This window comes from Dipodomys ordii, unplaced genomic scaffold (genome assembly GCF_000151885.1).
Source record: "Dipodomys ordii isolate 6190 unplaced genomic scaffold, Dord_2.0 Scaffold98, whole genome shotgun sequence".
NCBI classification, from domain to species: domain Eukaryota; kingdom Metazoa; phylum Chordata; class Mammalia; order Rodentia; family Heteromyidae; genus Dipodomys; species Dipodomys ordii.
Window position 1 is genome coordinate 10,225,200 of NW_012267314.1, and position 23,591 is coordinate 10,248,790.

The following is a 23,591-nucleotide window of genomic DNA, read 5'->3' on the forward strand; positions in this document are numbered from 1 at the left end:
ATTCCTGATGACCTTCAATGACCTTATCATCACCAGTGCTATTGTGCATTGAGATCAGTGTAAGCTCATCTCAGCACTTGTTTTGGAGATTAGGAAGCAATAATGATATCAGTTTTTATGCTACAAGTTTCTAATAAGAATTAATATATTAACTCACATATACATGCATAACTATATAACATTTATTTTGGGTCAGATAGAAGATTTCTATGATGTTAACCATGATGATGTTAAATGTTAATGGAAGACTAAAACTAGTACTTATCCCTCATCCTGTACCCTTAAATTCAAGCCAAATATGATCACAAACACAAATGCATATTTTCATTGATATTTACTGGAGGCCATTATCAGGTCAGTAATTTTTAAATAAACATTAGCAGGGTTAAGTATTTCAAACTATTGTATCATGCCATTTTTTTCTGCTTAAGGTATAAGAAATCCTAAACAGAGAAAAATGACTATGAGGCAATTAGCAGTATCATCTGTTCTTTGAATTTGATTTTATGCTTATGAGAGATTTGGGGAGACATTTGTTGGCATGCTTCTTTGTTCCTGTTCTCTTGAGGACAATTTTTATTTTCTGAAATACAATTTGTGATAAAACATCAGGTTACTAACACAACACTATCAAAACCACCTAGTTATCTGGAAAAAAGAAAGGAAAAAATCCACCACTGATAGAGATGATTCTTTACAGAACACTAAAGAAAAGGCTTTATCCTTGACCCGAGGAGATTGCCTTCAAGGCAACAAGGTAATTTATTTTCCAACCTAGGCTCATTCAAATTCTTGTCTTCTCTGGCAATATCACTGCAGGTTATATTCAGTGGACCAAATTCATATAAGTCTTCTCACCTCTACAGAACACTTTGTGACTGGATGCATTGGCTCTGACTGAAAGTGTTTCCTGTGTTACAATTGGGACCTTCATACTGAGAAAAGACGGGGGTGAGGGAGGGGACTTGTCTGAAAGGCTGGTCATGAACATGAAAATATAAGGGGAATTGGACCAAGGATGATTTCCATTAAACAGTATTTTTTATTTGCATTGAAGAGTGAGGTTGAGGTCAAGATTTGGGGTATGTTTTTATTTGCAAAGTATCAAAGCCTTCATGTGAAATAGTAACGGTCCACACAGTTACCTTTTCTGTTGCTTTTTATAGATACTTAGATGCTTTCAAATTTGGTAAGGCTTGGTGCACATGAATACTATACATAAGAAAACCTGGGCTGTAAACATTGTTTGTTTCCTTGACTGATGTTCTGCTTATATTATGTACATAGTTGGAGAATGTGTGTAATGAATCTAATGCAAAAATAGAAACCTTCACTTTTATTTTTATTATAAATTAGATGTGTGTGTGTGTGTGTGTGTGTGTGTGTGTGTGCTTCCATCTATTGGGACTTGAACTCAGGGCCAGTGCACTGTCTCTGGGATTTTTTGCTCAAGGTTAGCACTCTATTACTTGAGCCACAGTTCCACTTCTGGCTCTGTGTGTGTGTAATTGAAGATAAGACTCTTACTGTCTTTCCTTCCTGGGCTGGCTTCAAACTGAAATCCTTAGATTTCAGCCTCCTGAGTAGCTAGGATTATGGGCATGAGCCAACAGCTTCTGAGTCTTTGTTTTTATAATTATTACTTTTTTCAGTCAATGTTTACAGAAAATTTTCATAGAAGAAATTTTTATATTTATATAAATGTAATGTAAAGCTAAAATTCTTTTCTGATAATGACATCTATACTTGAATACCATGGATGAGGATCAAGTGCTGAGCACATAATTATCTCTGTCATTCTTTTTGTTAGTTTAATTTAGTTCCTTATGCATTTGTAACTGTGACTTTTACCTGTGATTTAAGAAAAGAGACAAGTACTTAAGAAAAAAGACAAGTACTCAGTAGGTGGCGCCAATGAGACATACAACAGTGACTTCTCAACTGCTGTTGCTAGAGAAGATTTATTACAAAATTCAGTAATATGGATATTGGGGATAAAGATGGACTGACTGTATTGTCTCTTGTTTGGGGAGTGCTAATGTCACTCCAGAGGATTTTGGAGATTTATTCAATCATTTCTTGATATGGAATCTAAAGATAAATGTTTATTCTTTCTTGTCCACTTTATATTTGAGAACAATAAAAAAAGAGCTTTGTTTGAAAACTAAGCCTATATCTCCCCCCTCCTTTCTTTCATTTGCTGCAGAAGGGGGAAACTGGATCACATTGTCTGAACAAACATGAAATACAGAATTCAAATGAGACTCTTGGGAACTTCTAACCACTTAGAAATTACAATCATGTTCATCACTGACACATATCTAGCGGGTTTACTTACCATTATCCCATTTCAGGCCAAGTATTCTAAGTGGGGAAATTCTTCATTCTGTGATTCTATTATGCATTAGGAACAAAACATGAATGCATTGTGGAAATTAATAGACTTAGTTGAATAAGCCCGTACTACATTAGAAAGGTAGATGCATTTGCTTGGCTTGTCAACTTAAATAATTAAACCACAAAATATGTGCCTATGTCCTTGTGTGTGTAAGAAAGTACCTTGGATTCCTGAGCACATTGAGAGCCATGTTGCCAATAAAAAAATTCTCACATTTAAATGAGGAGAAGGGAGTGCTGATGAGAAACATCATAGTAATGTATGTTCTCTGATGCCACAACTTTTTCATGGATAACATTACCATGAACATTTCCCTTATCAGAAGATTTTCATTTTTCCATGGATTTTCCAACCAAAAAACACACAAAACAGTCTCATCTAGTTTTATGTGTTAATCAGTATAAACGTATAACTATCACATTTTTGTAATCCAATTTGAGATCAGCAGACAGGCAAAAATATATCCAAGAGTTGCCTCTGATAGTACTAATGTCTAAGTAGCAGTCTATTTTTCATAAGTTAACATAGTTAGAAAGCTCATAGAAACCATATTATATAACCCATACAACTTTTGTCATTAGGTCAGTAATTTATATCTATTTGTTATCTATCAGTAGCTCAAAACAATGATGACTGTATTCATTGTCTCTTCCTAACTAAAATGTCCTTCTCAGGCCCCAAGCTTTGCTGCCTACAGCAGTTCAAACCAAAGGTCACACCCCATGAACATCATGGCACAAGTGTTTTGGAGGATGAGCATAGACCTTCTATCTTCTTAGATAGAAATGGTTATTTTTTCCCAATGGAAGGCTTTTTTCAAGATAACCTATCTACTTGAAATTATCTAAGGAGAATGCATGCAATTCCTGTTTCCTTGAATTCCATAGTTGGATATGTCTTTGTTTGATCTCTCCATGTGGTCAAAACCATCAGAGAGACTAACAAAAACCTTCCTTTTACCACTAGAAACATTTATAATTTAAGGGTGCCCAATAGATTTTCCTTAAATAGATTTGATAGTAAATGTGAAAAACTAAGGAGACCGTGCTAGTTTCTTGCTCCTCTTTGTCATTCTTCTTGCCATTTTACTGGTATATAATTCACATACTATGCCAAATACTCATATGAAGTATTAAATGGTTTTTAATATTTTTACAAAACTGAGCAAGTACAGATAGCCACAATCAAAGTCATACCATTCACACCTCTTCCATTTCTTCCCATTACTTCTTATCTTCTCTTGGAGATAGATCACTAATCTATTTCCTAGCTTATTACCTTCATTCTTGCAATAATTTTGTTATGCATTTTGCTTTATTTTCTATGTGGTTACCCTGGGGATTACAGAACACATCTTATTTTATCAACAGTGTTCTTCAAGTCTTCTTCAATCTTAGTGAGATATGAAAATATCACTTGAAGGTAGCACAGGTCTTCCATCGACTTCTGTGCTCCTATTATACACATTATATTTACAAAGACTGCAAGGCTAATAATACGTTGTTATAATTTTTGTTTTTTTTATAATTTGTGCTTTTAATAAAATGGTAAGACAGGAAAACAGCTATTTTTAATTAAGCTTCCTGTTTCTCATTTCCAGGTCTTCTCTTTTCTAAATACTTTTTATTATGTTTTATTATTATAGAAATACAGTACAAAGGGGTTACAGTTACATGAGTAAGGTAATGAGTACATTTTTCTATTAAGCATTGTTACCTCCTCCTTTGTTTTTCCCCTACCATCCCTTCCCTCCCCATCTTCCCAACTCCTCCCTCCCCCCACAAGTTGTAAAGTTCCTTTTCAACATAGTGTCTTGTACATCTCATTGTTACACTGGGTCAACCTCTATCCTTATTTCAGCATTTTGTTATGTCCCTTACCTTCCCCAACTTAGAAAAATGTATATACAAGATGCAGGGCATCGACATCAAATACAGTGAAAACAGGGGTTATACCTTGGGGGAATTACACACAGAAGAAACAAAAAAAACCATAATACATTTCAAATATGTTATAAACAATAGCAAGAAAGAAAAAACCAAGGGGAAACAAAGGAGGAGGCTACAATGCTTGATAAGAAATGTACTCATTATCTTGCCCATGTAATTATAACCCCTCTGTACAGTATTTTCACAATAAAAAATGTGAAAAAAACCAGTTGTGACCCTAGCTTGGGTTTCATTTCACTTAACATCATCTTATATCATACATACATAGCTTTTGACCTTTTCTGCTTACCCTAGAGTTATACTAGTTATTGCAAATAAGGGAAAAAGTGGGACCTATGTTTCTTTGGGCCTGGGTTACTTCACTTAATATAATTTTTCCAACTTTTTCCATTTCCTAACAAATGGGGAAATGTCATTCTTTCTTATGGAAGCATAGAATTCCATTGTGTGTGTGTGTATCTATGTGTGTGTGTGTATATATGAATATAAGATATGTGTATATATATATTTATATATATATATCACATTTTTTTGATCCAGTTATCTATTGAGAGGCATCTGGGTTGGTTCCATATCTTAGCTATGGTAAAAAATGATGCAATAAACATAGTTGTGCTGCTAGCTTTAGTAGCTTTAGCCTTGTTTGTGATCATTTGGGTAAATGCCCAAAAGTGGGATTGCTGGGTCATAGGGGAGCTCTATGTGGAGTCTTTGAGGAACCTCCATACTGCTTTCCAAAGTGGTTGAACAAGTTTACACTCCCACCAACAGCACAGTAGAGTTCCCTTCTGTCCACATCCCCTCCAGCATCTGCTTTTATTAGAGTTCTTGATTGTAGCCATTCTAACTGGGGTGAGGTGGTATCTCAATGTTGTTTTGATTTACATTTCTTTTATGGCTAGGGATGTTGAGCATTTCTTCATGTGTCTATTGGCCATCCTTCTTTCCTCTTCAGAGAAGTTTCTCTTTAAGTCTTTAGCCCACTTATTAATTGGGCAGTTGTTTCTTTGAGAATTTGTTGTTGGGGGAGTTAGTTTTTTGAGTTCTAATTATATTTTAGGTATGAGACCCTTGCTGTTTTATGGCTAGTGAAGATCTTCTCCCAGTCCATAAGCTTTCTATTGATCTTACTAGCTATGTCCTTTGCAATGCAGAAACTCTGCAGTCTCATGCAATGCTATTTGTCAAACCTTTCTTTGATTTGTTGTGTTTCTGGGTCTTTATTAAGAAAATTTCAGCTGGTGCCAAGGAGCCCGATAGTGTCTCCTACTTTGACTTTGACGTCTTTGATACATTTGTAGTTGATTCTGGTGCAGGGTGATATATAATGATCTAGCTTTAATTTTCTAGATGTGTTTAACCAATTTTTCCAGTACCATTTACTGAAGCACCATTACATTCAATTTGTTTAGCTCCCTTATCGAAGATTAGGTGGCTATAGGTCTGTTGGTTCATTTTTGAGTCTTTAGTTCTATTCCATTGGTCCTGAGGTCTGTTCTTGTGCCAATACCAAGCTGTTTTGATTACTATGGCTTTGTACTAGAATTTGAAATTTGGTATTGATATTCCTCCAGCACTGTTCTTTCTGCTAAGGATTGTTTTTTGCTATTTGGGGTCTTTTGTTGTTCCATATGAATTTTTGGGTTGCTTCTTCTATTTCATTGAAGAATGAGGTTGGACTATTGATAAGTAGCCTTTGGCAGTACTGCCATTTTCATGATGTTAATCCTCCCAATCCAGGAGCATGGGAAGTTTGTCCACTTCCTAAGCTCTGCTTTAATTTCCCGTTTTGTAGTTTTTTAATTTTTTCATCATAGAAGTCCTTCACTTCCTTAGTTAACTCCTAGGTATTTTATTTTGTGAGGGGCAATTACAAAGGAGTTGCTTTCCTTATTTCAGCTGTGCTCTTTTCATTGTTGGCATACAGAAAAGCCATTGATTTTTGAGGGTTAAGTTTGTACCCTGCTACTTTGCCAAAGTTTCTAATCAGCTCGAGTAACTTGGGAGTGGAGTTCATGGGATTCTTTAAATACATGATCATGTCATCTACAAAGAGGGAGAATTTTACTTCATCTTTCCCTATTTGGATCCCTTTTATGTTTGCATCTTGTCTTATTGCTGTAGCTAGTCATTCTAATACTAAATTGAACAGAATTTGAGAGAGTGTACATCCTTGTCTCATTCCTGAGTATAGAAGAAATGGATTTAGCTTTTTGCCTTTAAGTATTTTGCTGGCTGTAGGTTTGTCATACAGGCCAGGTCTTCTCTTTTGTGCCCATGTCGATGTGGATATGAATTCATTCCTCAGTATTCTCCTGAGACCTCTCATACAAGGTATGCTTTCACCTCTGAAATTTGTAATTTATTCTCAAATATTATTGCATTTCTTTATCATAAGCCAAACAATGCATTCACACAGACTTTTTTTTATGAAATTGCTCTTTAGAAATAAAAGAGAAATGAGGAAGGAAGTTGTATTTATACTATCTTTTATAATTATGTAATTGTATTTCACTTTTAATTTATTGGTTTTTATGTAATTGTATTTCATTTTTTATTTATGGATTTAAAATATGGTGACTTGTTTGCTGCTGGTAGGAAAAAATGACCACTGATTTTGTTATTTCTTTTTTCATTTTTGGTGGTAATGTGTGCATATTCAAAATCTTGAGGTTTGAACTCAGGGATTCTTGCTTGCTTGCAATGAAGGCTAGCTGGCTGGTACACTACTGCTTTTTGCTGGTCAATTGGAGATGGACTCTTTCCAAAGTTTCTTGCTTCAGAGTGTGACTGTGGTAGAGCAAGCATGAATCCTTGAGTAGAATACTAGTAAAGAAAGGGGCAAGGGGTGGTGGGAGAGATTAAACAAGAAAAAGCAATAAATCAAAAAAGGAAAAAGAAAAAAGAAAACAATGAAAAGGAACCTAAAAACAAAACCCTCATCAATAGACTAGACCAAGCAGAAGAATGTCATGATTTGTATTTTTTATGGCCACAAGTGTTGAACATTTCTCCATGTGTCTATTGGGCCATTCTTACTTCTTCTGAGAAGTTTCTCTCTAAGTCATTAGCCCATTTATTAATTGGGTGGTTGTTTCTTTGAGGGTTTTTTTAAGGGGATTTAATTTTTTGAGCTCTAAGTGTATTTTACATATGAGGTCCCTGAAAGGATAATTTTCTTAGACTCAAAGTCTCAAAAACTATGTGCATATGATCATATAAGATGATGTTTATTGAAATCCACGTAATAGAAATGAGTTTTTTTTCTTATTTTGCCTTTTGTTTTTGTTTTGCTTTTTTCTCCTTTGTGGCTGTTTTGTTTGATGTGTAAGTTAATCTGTTTGGGGAAGAAATGGTGGAACAAAAGGTGAACAAATGCAGCAGACTCACAAGACATATTTTGAAAATGAACTATACCACTTGTGGGGGAAAGGATTGGGAGAGGAAAAAAACTGGGAGAAAACAAGGGAAGAGGTGACATTGTACAAAAACAAAGGTACTCATTACCTGACCTATGTAACTGTAACCCCTTTGTTTTACCTCTATAATAAAACTAAATAAATTTTTAAAAAGAATAATATGAATTGAAATTAAGGCTGAGGAAATATTATATAAAAGTATAATAAAGAAAAATAAGCATGATTCCAACTTCCATGAACTCTGGGACATGATTGGGGGATCAACTTAATAATCCATAGGGTAGGAAAACAGTGAGAGGCAAAGTCAAAGCATGAAACCCATTCAATGATGTAGCAGGAAATATCCCACAACTTGGGGACATACATCCCCATACATCCAAATATGAGAGGCATTTGGAATTACCAAATAGACATGATCAAAAAGAACTAAACACAACATTATGGTTAGTATTCCAAGGTGGACAAAAAAACAAAAAAAGGATATTCAAAGTTGAGAAAAAACAGCTAGTATAAGGGCAAGACCATCAGAATAATATCAGACCTCTGAGCAGTAACTCTACAAACCAAAACAGCCAAGACAGCATACAGTAGAGACATCTGTATACCCATATTTATTTCAATACATTTATAGCAGCCAAGCTATGGAATCAAACTACAAGTCCATCAACAGAAGAATGGACATTCATAATGGAGGATTGTACAGATAGAAGTATACTAAAGCCAGGTGTCGGTGGCTCATGCCTGTAATCCTAACTACTCAGGAGGCTGAGATCTGAGGATCACAGTTCAAAGCCAGCCCTGGCAGGAAATCCCATAGGACTCTTATCTCCAATTAACCATCAAAAAACTGGAAGTGGTGCTGTGGCTCAAGCGGCAGAGCACTTGTATTGAGCTGAAGAGCTCAGGGACAGTGCCCAGGCCCAGAGCTCAAGCCCCATGACTGACAAAAATAAAAGAAAAAAGAAAAAAGAAAAAAAGAAGGAAAGTAAAATTATATACTGTGTGTAGGAAAATGGATAGACTAGACCTCATCGACATTGAGTCATTAGCTTCAGAAACACAAATATTGTATGTTGCCTCTCACATGTACAATGTAGATTAAAACAGAAAGTCATAAAATAAAGAATGGGGAGTCTGGAGGAAAAATAGGAAACATTCGGAAGAAAAAGGGGGCAAGAGGGCATGATAGGGGTGATGATGATTAAATTATGTCACTTGCAACTATGAAATTACCACAACTGAAGCCCATTATTTTGTGCAATAATACTTGAAGAAGGCTGTTGTTAAGCATTTGTTGTTCCCTTGCATTTGACATGTCATTTTTCTCTTAGTGCCCTTTATCTTTGTCCTCTGAATGTTTTATTTGAAATGTAAGGGTATGGATCTTTTTATATGTTCTTTTCATAAATTTGATATTTTTTCTTGTATCTGAAAGGCTTTTCATCAAAGTTGAGACATTTTCAGAAAGTCTTTGTATATTTTAATGCTTATTACTGTTCATCTTCTTTTATGCATTTTATTGTGTTTAATTATGTCCCACATTGTTTTTTTTTGAGTCTTTGTTTGTTTTTCTTTATGTTGTCCTTCTGTGTTCTTCGGATTCCATCCAAATCGATTCTATCCATTTATCTTCAATTTTACTGATTCTTCTCCCAGTTCAAATCTAGACCTAAACACCATACTGAAATCTTCTTTCTAATTATTGCAAATTTCAACTTCAGAATTTCGTTCTTTCAAAAAACCCTTACCTCTTTATTCATAGTCTGTATATGGTGAGTTATTGTTGTCATACCTTCTTCCAATTTTTAAAGCATGGAGCCCTTTAGTCTTTTGTGACAGGACTGGGGCTTGAACTCAAGGCCTTGCACTCCCAAGTTTGGTTTCTCTTGCTCAGGACTGGTGCTCCACCTCTTGAGCCACACCTCCAGTTCTCATATATTCAGCTACTATTTGGATCCTCTGAAAAGCAAATTTGTTTGGCTGTTCTTTCCTTGTATAAGGGTCATATTTTCTTCTTTTATTGCTGTACTCTGTATACTGAGTCATTCTCCCCTCCCCAAAACAGTGAGTGCTTCTTTATATGTTCAATTAGTAGGTTGCACAATTTCAGTGATATCTATTTTCCCCAGTAGTAAGGCCTCTGTTGTCACTCTTTAGGGGTGAAAGCCTTGGATAAGCACACAGTCACTGTGGGATGAAGGAGCTTTCAAAATATTCTCTTTGATCCTCTCTTTCACTGATATCTTTATTAATCTGTCTGCCTTTGTAAATATCTTATCCAGCTGTTAGTCTCCACTAATTGCTGACTGACTTCTCTGTTGTTTTTAATAATACCTTAGGGACATGGATTGCTTCACAGCATGGTTCAATTAAATCCAGTCCCTTTTGCAAGGATAGTCTTTGAGGCCAGTCTTTAAAGTTCATTCCATCCTGTGTGGTTGGTTCTCTCTGTTAAGACTATAAACTGTATAGCAGGGTTACAGTTTAGCTTACTGTTCTTGTGGCCTTACTCGCCTCCTCTTGATTCCTTGCTAGCACAGTATTCAATCTTCATTGTTTTTATGAGTGTCCTTTCCCTTGACTTTCCCTAGAATCAATCACAAATCAAGTTAGCTCTTTAAGAGCTTTCTCATGTATGGTCTCTGGGCATTCTCCTCACTGCACTGCCACTTTGCAAAATTTGTACTACAGCTCTGACAACAGGGACAGTCACATTCTCTTTCTGGCAGTGTTACCACTGATTTATAAGCAGCCTTGGTTAGGGGTGGTGGTCCCGGGCTCCTGACTCCTCAGCTTGCCCCACTGTGGGATCTCACTTCATAAGGTAACTTCAGTGAGAATGAGCCAAGTCCCAGACAGAACTTCAGTGCTTCTAGTGGGAGCTGCATGTTTTATAGTCGTCAAGTCGTTCAGGAGCACTCGGTTGCTCTTGCCTAGAACAGAGCCTGAGTGTGTGGTGGTGGCCTGGTCCTTCCGGGGCTGATCATAGCACCTGACTGGGGGCTGGGGTGAGTAGGAGCCCTGTGTTCCGGGATAGATGCACTTGACACTTTGAATAATTTCTGATGCCATCAAATAGTTTTATATGCTTGCATTATTTACCAGTTATGGGGCTCTGTCTGGGAATAATGTTTGTGGAGCTCTTGATACCACCATCTTACAATTTTCCTCATCCCAATCAACTTTTTCTTCCCATAATAGTTCTTTAGAAGGCTGTGTTTGATTTAGAGTTCAAGCTCCTTTCTATTGTTTTTCCAAGCCACACTATCTTGACCTTTTTTCTTTTCTTTTTCTAATTTGGAAAACACACTAATCAGAGCTGGGTACTGCTGGCTCATGCCTGTAATCCTAGGTTGAGGTCTGAGAATCGTGGTTGGAAACCAGCTCAGGTAGGAAAGTCCATGAGACTCTTGTCTCCAATAAACCATCAGAAAAACCAGAAGTGGAGCACTGCCTTGAACAAAAAGGCTCAGTGACAGCACCCAGGCCCTGAGTTCAAACCCATGACTGACCCCCCCCAAATCGCAAACAAAGAAAAACCACATTTATCAGATCAAGAAGATTATAGTCATTTTCTTTTTACTACAATTATGCAACCAGTTAGTGTCATATTTTTATAAGAAGTATTTTTCTCTGAATGTATCTTTTCATTAAGGAAAAAATTCATTTTTTTTGCCTACTCCTTTTTCCCTTGAGTGTCACTTGGATGTAGTAGCATAATTTTATATTGTTATGCCGTGAATGTAGTATCCATTATTAGGTAACTTCAATTAGGAAGCATTTACACTCAAAAATTATGTTTTCCAAGACCAAGGTCTATTGTAGTAGTAACATCTAAATACACTCTGATGTGTATGGAAGTGTTTCTCATAGACCATCTGGATTACAGGTGTTTTCTCTGTTGTACTACAGCCCATTTAGAGCGTCGGTCTGCTTTCCTTACCTCCACATTATGTTCTTTATTAAAAGACTTAAATGCTACAGTCTGAAGGTGTGTGATCTTCTGAATTTACATGTTGAAGCCAAATTTCCAGGGTGAAAATGTAGTAAGTGGGAGGAAGTGAGTGGGTGAGGAGGGTAAAGGAATTAATGTATAAAGGTATATAATGTGTAAAGGAACCCAAAGGGAGCTTCATGGCCATGCACATGTGAAAAAAAAGTGCAGAGTAAAGGCTTGTCTTTCTCTACTTGCTGAACTTTCCAGTGCTTTTCTTTAACTTTTGAATCTTTAGGACTTTGAAAAACAAATTTCCATAGTTTGTAAGTGACCAACTCTTTGGTATTTTGCTCCAGCAGCCTAAATGGACTAAGACAATAATTTGATGCTGTGATTTTTCCCATGCCTCATGCCATGATCTAGTCATTAGTAGCACATCCATTTTTGAGATCCTTAGTCAGAGTTACTTGTTACAATTAATGAGCCTATGATAATACATCATAAACACCCAAAGCCTGTAATTAACATTAGGATTAGCTCTTGGTCTTGTATGTTCTATGCACTTGGACAAATTTAAAATGGTATTTATTCATCATTGTAGGATTATACAGATTATATTTGCTAAGCAAAAAGTTATGCATGCTCTGCCAATTTGGCTGTCTTCCTTTCTCTGAAACCATTAGTCTCACAACAACTTCAACTTGCACCTTTATGAATATTCTGTGCTTAGAATAATATGTACAGAATATATCCTTTTCATATTGGCCTGGTTTACTTACTTATAGATGTGTATATTTTTTGTGTTGAATAAGACCAACTAGACCACAGCTTACTGACAAATTTATCCTCTCAAAAGACAATTTAACTTCCTCTATACTAGGAATAAGGATGCTATAATTCTCTATGTTGGCTTTCTGTGTGGATATGTGCTCTGGACAAGCTGATCTTTGTTTAAATGTAATGGATTAGAGGAGCTATGATAAGGAAGATATCAAAATCAGGGAAGACAGACATAGGATTGAGCAGAATAAATATATTGGGGGGCTTGCTGATGGAAATATGGTCCTAGGCAGCTGCAAGACCAGTATAATTACCACAAATTGAGTCAGAAAGAAAGAAATATGTATGGGTCTGGAAAGTAGCGACGTCATCCTAGTAGAAATGTACTTGGTTTATCATAAGCTAATATCAAAGAGTCAAGCACCACTTTGGAACTAGTCTGGGTTATAAAGCTCCACATACCACTTGAATAGTTTTCTCCACTTAGAAAACCTGGATAGGGACAAGCTGGAGCAGTTACGATGATTGCATCTCAAAATGAGTTAGAAACAAACATTCCAAGTCGAATTCATAGAACATACATTTTCAGCTTGATTGGATAAAAGCCAAAGATCATAATTGCTGGAGAAAATGAATTTATTTTTCGAAGAAATTGCCGATCTACCTTCTATCTCTTGCATTTCCTACCATCAATGAAGGAGAAAGTTCTTGTTGTTCCAAGTTCTCATTTGCATTATGTGGTGTTCATGTATTGGATTTAGCTATTGTATAATAGGTATATAGTGGTAGCTCATTGTTTTAATTTGGGATTCCCTAGTGATATAAAATGTGGAACACCTTTTTATATGATTGTTTTTATCTGCCTATCTTCTTTGGGCAGTTAGGTCTTTAATCTGTTTATTTCCATCCAGATCCTTTGTTTTCTTCTTGTAAGCTTTAACATTTCTTTGTATGTTTTTGGATAACTTGAATTGAAGAGATATTGTAACTTTTGGTTTTATGTTAAGATATTGTATTTATTTTTTATATTTTTATTAGCTTTAATTAGCTGCATGGAGAAGTTGCCATTCAACAAAACACTTTATATATTTTTGCATCATGATCCCAATCTGTGGCCTCTTTTGTGCTTTCTTGAAGTAGCTTTTGCAGAGTGTAAGTTTTATATTTTGATTAAATCACAGAATGCAACTTACAATTGTTTTTCAGAGAGTAATACTTTTGTGTTTTATTAAGAATTTTATTGGGCCAGGGGCCCAATCTTTCTGTTTAAGATACAGAGTCTCAAAAGATCATAGTTCAAGGCTTGCCCAGACAAATTTTAGCAAAATCTCATGTCAACAAACAAGCTATAAGAAATGGTTTATGTCTTCAATTGCAAATAGGAGGGAAAGATCCTTTCAGAAAAATAAGTAAAATAAGAAAGGACTAGGACATGGCTCAAATAGTGGAGCACTTGCTTAGCACACCTAGAACCTTGAGTTCAGACTTCAGTATTACTAAATAAGATTTCACTGATATATTCAAGTTCATCTATATTTTCTCCTATGTGATCTGACATGTGTGTCAATCACTACATACATGTCAGTTTTGAGATGCATGTCAATTGTTGCCTGGGTGTCATTTGTGAAAAGCATGTCACTTAGACCATCCATGCTGTGGGTGACTTGCATGTCATTTGTGACATGAATGTTAATTTTGAGAGGTGAGATGTTTGTGGCATGTGTGCTGATTGTGACATGTATGTTGGTTTGGGCATGTGTATCACTTGTGAATGTGTATTGATTTTGACATGTCAACTGTAACATGCATGTCAATTTTGCCATTTGTGAATTATGATATTCCTGTCACATGTGGCATACATGTCATTTTTACATGCATGTTGATTGTGTTGCACATGTCATTATGGCATGTGCACCATATGTGATGTGCATGTCAGTCATGGCACGGGCATCACATGTGGCATGGGCATCATCCGGGACATGTATGTCATCTATGACATGTATGTCAAATATAACCATCGTGACATGCATGTTGATTTCAACAAGAGTGTATTTGGGACATGTATCGTGTCTTCTCACAAACAATACACACATCACAATAAACACATTTGGCAAAATTGACATATATGTCAGACAACATGTTAAACTCCACATGCATATCACAAATGACATACATGTCAAAATTGACACACATAACAGTCAACATACATGCCAGTATTGACATGCATGCCACAGTTGGAACACATGTCAAATTTTGGACATGTGTCTAAATTGACACATGTAACAAATGAGTCCTTTATCACAGCTGACTGACATTCCACAATTGACATGTATATCACAATTGGCATGTATGCATGCCACACAAAACATGCATGTCACAAAGGTGACATATGTCAAAATGGACACATTTCACAATAGGCACATGTGAAAATGCACACACATGTCCCAATATTGTAAAAAATGACATTCATGTCAGACATGACAATTGTGTCTGAATTGACATATGTCCCGACACATACGTCAGAATTGACACGCACCCCGACACACGTGTCAGAACATGTGTTGGGCCAGACACACATGTCAGAATTGACATGGCACACATGTAAAAATGTCACGGGTGTGGGGACTGACACATGTCAGAAATGACATGTGCCTCGACACACATGTCCGATTTGACATGTGTCACATATGTCAGAACCAGCACATGTGCCAGAACAGACACACATGCGACGTGTGGCACACATGTCACAAATGACACGTGTGTTGGGACTGACACACCTGTCAGAATTGACATGGCACATATATCAGAAGCGACACGTGTTGGGCTCAACACACATGTCAGAATTGACACATGTGTCAGGCTCAACACACATGTCAGAATTGACACGTGTCAAGACCGGCACACCTGTCAATTCTGACATGTGCCCTGCCACACATGGCAGAATCGACACGTGTGTTGTGACTGACACACATGTCAGCAGTGACACGTGTCGGGGCTGACACACATGTCAGAATTGACACGTGTGTCTGGACGGACACTCTTGTCATAATTGGCATGTGTCGGGATTGGCACGCATGTCAGAATTGACATGGCATACATGTCTGAAGTAACATGTGTCGGAAATGACACACATGTCAGGATTGACAAGTGCGTCGGGACTGACACACAAAATGACATGCGTGGCTTGTTAGGAAAGTGTTCTACCACTTAAGCTATGATCCAGTGTATTTTACAGTCAAGTCTATGATTCACTTTAAGTTAGTTTTTGTTAAAGGTATAAAGATCTGCACTCAGAGGATTATATAGATACCTAACAACAATGATTTTTCATCTGGATATATAATTGTTTTCCACTATTTGTTCAAAACTTATGTTTATTAGTTTGTTTAGTATGGTACTGGGGGTTTTTCCTAGCATTTTTTTTTTCAAGATTGGTACTCAACCACTGGAGCTAAAATTCCACTTGTGGCTTTTTGTTGGTTAACTGGAGATAAGAGTCTCATTGGATTTTTCTATCCATGATGGCTTCAAACCATGATCCTCAACACTGAGCCTCTGAGTATCTAGGATTACAGGGGTGAACCACCAGTGTTCATCCGTCTCTGCTTCCTCTGCTTCTTTATATTGTCTCTGTTTTTTTGTCAATGATCAGTTGTCTGTGGATAAAATTTCAAGATGTCTAATCTATTTCATGACCAATTCTTTCCTCAGTATGTCACTATTTTACTATAGTTTTATAGCTAATTCTTGAAATCAGGTAGGCTCAGCCCCCCAATTTTGTCCATCATTATTGTCTTAATATTTTCTGCATCTCCATGTAATCATATGGTCACTTTGTTGTTATCTACAAGTTACCTTACTGGTATTTTCATTGGAATTTCATTTAATGTATAGATCGTGGTATGGATAACAGAATTTTTTAGCCTTCCCATCCATGAATGGGGGAAACTGTTTTCATTTGATATATTTATACACACACACACACACACACACACACACACACACATGTATATATATATATATATATATATATATACATATTTTCATTACATCTAAGCATTTCATTTTGAGGCTCAGAAGAAATATTTTAGTATTTTTTAAATTAAAATTTCCACTTATTCCTAGATTCAATATAGTTGACTTCTGTGCACTAACTGTGTCTTACAACCTTGGTGTAATCACTTTTAAGTTGTATCTGTGAATGTTGCAACTGTGTCATCTGTGAAAAAGTAACTTTATTTTTTCCTTCTCAATTGGTTTACTGCATTTTTCTTTCTAGTCTTATTGCCTTGCCTAGGATTTCCAGTATAATATTGAGGAGGAATTGTGAGAGGGTATATATTTTCTTCCTCCTAATCCTTATAAGAAAGCTTCTGATTTTACACTTTGGTAAACTTTTCTGCAGTCCTACATTTGGTGAGATTCCTGGATATGAGTTTTTGGGGAGGGTTCTAGGAAGATGGTAGAAGAGAAGCTGGAGGCTAAACAAGCTCTAGCATAGAAAGCAGTTTTAGTGTTTCAGTGAACAGTCCTAGGCCAGAGAATCACAACAAGTAGTCCATTATAGTACAGAGAGTTTGGCCAGAGAGTGAAAATCCAGGCAAGGAAACAGATCTGAGCACTTGCCAGTAGCCACAGCTGCGGCAGTGGCCATAGCTGCCATACCTACAACACAGAGAGTTCAGGACAAAGGCACCAGATGCAGTGGGTGAGCAGATTCTACTCAACACCAGCAAGAACTGACAAGGAACAGATATCTTCATCCTGCAGATCGCAGACCAGAGACGACCCAGGAACCAATACTCCAGAGTGAATAGAACCCTAACACCCTCACTCCTTCTCAGGGAGCAGAGGAGGGAAGCCACCCCTCCCCCCCACTAACGAAGATCTCCATCTTTGATACTGACAAATGCCCAGCTGAGCAGCTAGCTACAACTCAGGCCTTGGAAGAAAACAAAAGAGTCATTTAGCAGGTCACAGGAACCTTCCCTGACCTGGCAGGCTCAGATTCACCCAGAGGAAAGCCACCCAGCCCAGGCAGAGCAAGCTTCGCCCCCAGAGGAGTGGCTTTCTTCACTGGGTAAACAGAGCTAGAGACTGCCCCTCCCTATCACAGCCTAGACATTCAATTGAAATTCAGTAAACATAAACCCTGAGAATGGCTCCAGGTTGGGCTCTGTGAGTGTCTCACAAGCTAGCCCCTCAGGGAAAAGCTACTGTTTGCTGAAAGGCCTCAACTCTACCCAGAACCTAGCCTCATCACAGCATTTCCAAACTAGATGAAACAGCCATCCCCCTCTTTTGTGATACTCAAAACAGATTCTCTCCCCCCCTCCCCCCACTGAACTAGCCTGGGAGGAGGATCACAAAATCCTGGGTAAAGCAGAGCATTTTTCTGCCTGCCCAAACAAACTGACTCAAGAAACCAATCAAGCCACTGGAAAACCAAACACCACAAGCAGACCAGAAACTCCACCAAGAGACTGGTTATGGATACAAGAGAGATACAGGATCATGGGAACATGCACCCCCTAAAAAAAATCAAAGAACTATTTTTTGTACCTTTTAAAAAATTTAAATTTTTTAACCTTATGTCGAAAACGAACTTTACAACTTTCGTGCGGGGGGGGGGGGGCATTGGGTGGGGAGGCGGGGGTAAGATGGGAAGGGATGGAAAGGGGAAACAAAGAAGGAGGCTACAATGCTTGATAAGAAATATACTCATTATCTTGCCCATGTAATTGAGACTCCTCTGTATAGCATCTTCACAATTTAAAAAATTGTTTTCTATTAATCTTTTCTTATATTTTTTCCTCTTATCCTTTTTATTTTAGGTATATATGTGTGTGTGCATTTTTTTTGTCTCTCCTGACCTTTTGGTCTTTTTTTTCTTTCTTATTCTTTTCACTTTTTCTTCACTTTCGTTCTTTTTTGCATGACTTAATTGCTGTTCTGCTCATCCTCAGATATATCTGTTGTAGATTATTAGACTTATCCCCCATTGTGTACACACTTAATCCAGAAATTCATTACTCAATTCAAAACCTCTTAGGCTTAAATTCCTTATAGCAGTATTATCTCTTTATACCTACATAATTTTTTAAGAATGTTTGTTTTTTAGTTTTTCATGTCTCCTTTCTATCCCTCCCCTCCTCTCATCCTATCCCCGCTCTTCTCTCAATTACATCTTTAAAATTAGATACTTTTTAGCTTTCTCTTTTTAAATTAAAAGTTTTGTTTTTGCCATTTTTCTTGTCTCTTTTTTTCTCTCTCCTATCATTCTGTCAAATCCATTTCCCTTTTTGAGATTAGAACTTGTTAGTTTCATTCTTCTTTTACCTATTTCTACCCACATTTCTCCCTAAACTTAATAATTTCTCATTTGCCAAATTCTTCCTTGCTGTTCTTAGGCCATTAATACATAGTTGTTTGATGTTGAATAGATTGTATCTGTTGAACTAGATTGTATCTGCAGACTTTTGACTGTGTAACTACAGGACTTTGGTTGATGCTTACCTTAAAATAGTGTTCTAGCACAAAACTGGTGTTACTTTCATACCAAATGGGCAGAACAAGCTGGAAAAACACAAGAAAAATGGAAAGTCTGGGTATCTCAACTCTCACTCATGATAATCAGGTGACAGAACAGATAATGAATAATTCAGAGGAGAGTTCCCAAAAAGCTCTACAAACACTACTGGTAAACATGGTGAATGAAAAGATTGAAAACCTGCAAAAGACTCAGTGAGCATGATAGGGAGAGAGAGGAGGCAAACCAAAGATCAATACAGGAATCTCATGAGCGAGAAGAAACTACTCAAAGATTGATATAGGAATGGCATGAGCAAGTTGAGAACACTCAAAGAAAAATAAAGGAATTGCATGAGCAGGCTGAAAACAGACAAAGAGAAAGTCAGGAATGGCATAAGCAGGCTGAGAGCAGTCAAAGAGAACTACAGAAATTGCGTGAATGTGAGGAAGCCAATCAAAGAGTAACACAGGAATTGCGAGAGCAGGATGAGAATAGACAAAAATCAATAGAGGCATTCATGGAATCCATAAACAGACAGCTGAAAGAAGTCAGGGAGACCACAAAGGGAATGCTGAATGAAGCCCAATAGAAGGAATGGGAGTCCAAGGAAACCATAACCAATCAACTAAGTGATCTTGAGAATAAACACTGAACACCAAATTAAGGAAGTAAAGAGGTTCATACAAGATCTAAAACAAAGCTCCAACAAAGAATTTGAAGTCATCAAAGTCCACCAATTAGAAGGAAAAGAAATATAAAACAAAGGAGAAAGTCTTGACTGTAGGTTATACCATGCAGGAGATTAAATTTTGGGGATTGGAGACAGCCTAGATATTATAGAGAAAGAACATATAACTATCCAAGACAAATTCAAGAAATATGATATATCTATTTAACACTTGGGAGACACATAAGAAGGCCTAATCAGAGGATAATGGGTGTAGAGGAACACATTGAGACAGAAGTTAATGGTCTAGGAAATTTATTTAACAAGATCCTAGCAGAGAACTTCCCAAATATGAAAAAAAAGGCCTATTCAGATACAAGAAGCTTTTAGAACCCCAAATAGACCAGATCAGAACAGGACATCCCAACATCACATTATAATCCGCACAGGATCAGTTCAGACCAAGGAAAAGATCCTTAAAGCTGTCAAGGAGAAAAGATCAATCACCTATAAAGGGAAACCAATGAGAATCACCTCAGATTTCTCAGGAGAGACAATTAAAGCAAGAAGAGCCTGGAATGATGTATGCCATGCCCTAAAGACAAACAACTATCAACCAAGAATACTGTACCCAGCTAAACTCTCCTTCATAACTGAAGGTCAAATAAAAACCTTCCATAGCAAAGAAAATCTGAAACAATATATCTCCACCAAACCAGCCCTACAAAAGATTCTTAAAGGTGTCCTACAAATAGAAAACCAACAAGAGCACAATAGAGGCCAGGAAACCACACTCAAACTGAGAATCAAGAACCATAGGAAGAACCCAGTTGCCACAGCCTCCAAGAAGGTGGATAAAATTGCAGGAACCCCCAAATACCCCTCAGTCCTAGCTCTCAACATTAACGGACTTAACTCTCCAATTAAGCGACATAGACTGTCTAGTTGGATTGAAAAGCAAGATCAATCTATCTGCTTCCTTCAGGAGTCACATCTTGCCCATAAAAACAAACACATTTTGAAAGTGAAAGACCGGAACAAATCTACCAACAAACTGATCCCATTAACAGGCAGGAGTTGCAATCCTAATATCAGATAAAAAAAGACTTCAAATTAAAATTAGTGAGAAGAGATAAAGAAGGTGGATACATACTAATTAAGGGATCTCTGCTTCAGGAGGATATTACAATTCTAAATATCTATTTCCCAAACAACAGAGCACCCAAATTTATTCAAGAAACACTACTTTCCCTCAAATCTCACATAGATCCAAAGACATTAATTGTTGGGGACTTTAACACACCACTATCCCCACTAAGTAGATCAACTCGGCAAAAACTCAACAGAGAAACCACCAGACATCTGCCGAATACTTCACCTAAGAGCATCAGAATACATGTTTTTCTCAGCAGCACATGGAACATTTTCCAAAATAGACCACATTTTAGGTCACAAAGCCAACTTGTCCAAATTCAGAAACATTGAAGTTATACCTTGCATTCTCTTTGACCACAAGGGAATAAAATTAGAACTCAACACCAAAAGCCACCAAAGAAAGTCCTGTATGACTTGAAGGCTGAACAACACACTGCCAAATCACGAGTGGGTCATGGAAGAGATTATAAATGAAATTCAAATGTTCATGATATTCAACAAAAATGAACACACAAATTACCAGCTCCTCTGGGACACAGCAAAGCAGTACTCAGAGGCAAATTTATTGCTCTGAGTTCCTACATCAACAAATTGGAGAGATCTGAAACCAATAATTTAATGAGACATCTGAGCCTCCTTGAAAAAGAGTAGCAAAATAAACCCCAATCCAGTAGACGCAAAGAAATAATTAAAATTGAATCATACTTAAATGAATTAGAATCCAAAAAATAACATAGAAAGAATCAACAAAACAAAGAGTTGGTTCTTAACAAAATTGACAGACCCTTAGCAAATCTTATCAGAAAAAGAAGAGAACACACCCAAATAAATAAACTCAGAGATGAGAATGGAAACATCACCACAGAAACAACCAAGATTCAGAACATTATAAGGGAATACTTCTCAAAACTTTATGCTAATAAGTTTGAGAACTTGGCAGAAATGGACCTTTTCCTAGCAAATATCCACATGCTGAAACTAAATGAAGATGAGTTAAACCATCTTAACAGGCCCATATCAAGCATTGAAATACAAACAGCAATAAGAAACCTCCCATCTAAGAAAATCCCAGGACTAGATGGTTTTACAGGGAAATTCAAGGCCTTCAAAGCAGGGCTCAAACCAATACTCCTCCAACTCTTCAATGAAATTGAAAGAGAAAGTTCACTACCAAACTGATTCTATGAAGTTATCATAACCCTCATCCCAAAACTAGGCAGGGATTCATCAAAAAAAGGGAACTATAGACCCATTTCTTTGATGAACATTGATGCAAAACTTCTCAACAAAATTTTGGCCAATCAACTTCAATTCATCCAAAAAAATCATACACCACAATCAATCATGATTCATTTCAGGGATGCAAAGCTGGTTCAATATACATAAATCAATTAATATAATTCATCACATCAACAAGGGCAGGGATAAGAACCACATGGTTATCTCAATAGATGCAGAAAAAGCATTTGACAAGATCCAACACCCCTTTATGAAGAAGGTTTTGGAAAAATTAGAAATCCATGGAACATTCCTCAATACAATAAAGGCTGTATATGAAAAACCTACAGCCAGCATTATACTTAATGGTGAAAAACTAAAGCCATTTCCTCTTAGCTCAGGAATGAGACAAGGATGTACACTCTCTCCACTTCTCTTCAATCTAGTATTAGAATGCCTAGCTACAGCAATAAGACAAGATGCAAACATAAAGAGGATTCAAATAGGGAAAGAAGAAGTAAAACTCTCCTTCTTTGCAGATGACATGATCTTGTGTTTAAAGAATCCCATGGACTCCACTTGCAAATTCCTCAAGCTGATTCAAAACTTTGGCAAAGTAACAGGGTATAAAATTAACCCTCAAAAATCAATGGATTTTCTGTATGCCAACAATGATAAAAGCGTGGCTGAAACTAGGAAAGCAACTCCATTTCTAATAGCCCCACAATAAATAAAACACCTAGGAATTAACCAAAATAGTGGAAGACCTCTATGATAAAATCTTTAAAAACCTGAAAAAGTAAATCAAAACAGAACTTAGAGAGTGGCAAAACCTCCCATGCTCCTGGATGGAAGGATCAACATAGTGAAAATGGCAATACTTTCCAAGGCTATCTACAAATTCAATGCAATACCTATCAATATGCCAACATCATTCTTCAAGAAAATAGAAGAGGCAATCCTAAAATTCATATGGAACAATAAAAGACCCGGAATAGCAAAAATGATCCTTAACAGAAAGTACAGTGCTGGAGGAATATCAATACCAAATTTCAAACTCTATTACAAAGCCATAGTAATCAAAAGAGCTTGGTACTGGCACAAGAACAGACTTCAGGACCAATGGAGTAGAATTGAAAACCCAGAAATGAACCCACAGACCTATAGCCATCTAATCTTCGAAAAGGGAGCTAAAAAATGACAGCCTCTTCAGTAAATGGTGCTGGCAAAATTGGTTAACTACGTGCAGAAAACTTAAGCTAGATCCTTATATATCACCCTGCACCAGAATCAACTCCAAATGGATCAAAGACCTCTGAATCAAAGCAGACACTCTGAAAACATTACAGGATGGACTAGGAGAAACCCTAGGACTCCTTGGCACAGGCTGAAATTTTCTTAATGGAGACCCAGAAACACAACAAATCTAAGAAAGTTTGAACAAATGGGATTGCATGAAATTTGCAGAGCTTCTGCATGGCAAAGGACATAGTTAGCAAGATTAATAGAAAGCCCACAGATTGGGAGAAGATCTTC